The sequence below is a fragment of the Tenrec ecaudatus genome, chromosome 14, assembly GCF_050624435.1.
Source record: "Tenrec ecaudatus isolate mTenEca1 chromosome 14, mTenEca1.hap1, whole genome shotgun sequence".
NCBI classification, from domain to species: domain Eukaryota; kingdom Metazoa; phylum Chordata; class Mammalia; order Afrosoricida; family Tenrecidae; genus Tenrec; species Tenrec ecaudatus.
Window position 1 is genome coordinate 24388315 of NC_134543.1, and position 2089 is coordinate 24390403.

The window sequence follows — 2089 nt, forward strand, 5'->3', positions numbered from 1 at the left end:
CTGGTATGGGCTGAGACAATGACTGGTGTGAGAAAGTATCTATGCATACGTGTCCAAAGGAAAGTTTACCAAAACTAGGGATATGAGTAACGTCCATCTGCCTTATGTCAATAGACATCAATTCTCGAGGATTGACTCCAGTTGGTAAGGTTAGAGCCTGAGTTGGGCACACAGAACACAATTTCTCATGCCGCTTCTCTGGTTCTGTGATACTGTGATCTCCAAGCATTAGCATTTTGATGATGCAAAGCATGACTCTTGGAGGCCTGTTCTATGGATAAAATCATGGGTGGTGTTAAGGCATCTGCTTGCCTATTCCCTTCATGTACAGGACCTGGCAGGTTACTGTGAGAGTTAATATGCCCTATAAAAAATTGTAATTTACGTTTGCTTATTACATTTTGTAATTTAGTCAATAAATCAAATATAGTGGTTTTCTGGGGAGGAATGGATGCTGTCTCTATGAATGGAAACAATTTAACCACATACTGTGAATCTGAATAAAGATTAAACAAAGTATTAGATAATGTTTCAAATACATATATTACTGCTGCATGTTCAGCCTTTTGAGCGGACTTCTGATTAGTCGAAAAGGAAATCTTATGATCATCAATTATAACTGCAGCTGAGCCATTAGAAGATCCATCAGTGAAAACAAGGGACGCCGGTGGAGAGTCAAAAGGTTCCCTAGAGGTTTTTTGAGGGAAGATTATAGGGTGTTCTTTTATAAAATATAACAAAGGGTTGTTAGGTGAATGATATGTTATGATTCCTCTATATCCTGCAAGGGCCATCTGCCAGTCTGGATCAGATCGCAAAAGGTTTCCAAGCTGATGAGCACTGTGAGGTGATATAATAATGGGGACTTCTATACCAAACATCTCTGTACTCCTTTCTCTTCCCTTTATAGCAAGCAATGCTATCAAGGAAGTATAGGGAGTGACCATTTTAGGAGAATTGGAAGCTAAATATAACCATTCCAGGGGTCCATTCTGCCACAAACATCCCATAGAGGAATGGACAGTAGGTAGCAAAATCAAAAACCAAGTTTTTAACTAGTCCAATCTTATTCATTGGTTATTCATGATTGCTTTTTGCACCTTTCCAATGGCCAAGTTTCCTTCCTGAGTCAATGCCCTAGGTAACTTAGGGTTAGGATCCCCTTGTAAGATGGCAAATAAAGGTTTCAAACCATTAGTGGTTAACTTTAAAAAAGGACAAGTCCAATGAATATACCCTAATAATTTTTGAAAGTCATTTAAGGTTTTTAATGAATCCTGCCTTAATTGTGTAGGTTGAGTAATTATTTTCTCTCCCACTATTTTCCTCCCCAAACAAGAAAAAGGGGGTTCTGTTTGTATTTTTTTTCTGGGGATATTTTTAGTCCCTTTTAAATTAGAGCCATTATAGTAGCTTGCAAAATTTCTTGCAATATACCAAGGTTTTGATGGGCTACAGAATATCATCCATATGATGGATAACATAAGCTTCCAAATACTTATCCCTAATTCACTGCAAGGCTGCGCTTACATATTTCTGACACAAGGTAGGGCTCTTTGAAAGCCGAAAACCAAAGGAGGTGTGTGGTGGGGGGAGGGGGGGGGAGCCGGCCTTTAGACTTCTTAATTTTAGATTTAATTGCAAAATTATTCATCGAGCCACAATGGAGCTTTTTCAATGACCTTTTGGTTGAACTAAGGGGGAATCCCAATCACTGTCATATCGGACAGCTGCTGCTTCTAAGTCAGCTTCATCTTCAGGTGAAAGTTTATCATCACTTTCCCCTGGGACAGTTTCAACAGTATAAATCTGTTTCCTCTCCGCTTGTTCCACCTTTAACGGCGTTTTCTCATCTTGCCAAGAAAATGTCTTGGAAAGTTGAGTAACCTCTTGTAAGGGGTCCAAGGAATCTCTGACTAAGCTCCATTAGGAGAATGTTTCTACAGGGATTTGTTTCTTCAGATCCATGTTCATTGTCGTATTCTTTTAATTCTTCCCCTACATTAGTCCATGTATCTAAACTGACAGTACCTTCTTCAGGAAACCATGGACTGCATTGCTGGACAGAATTTAAAAACTCTGTTACCGA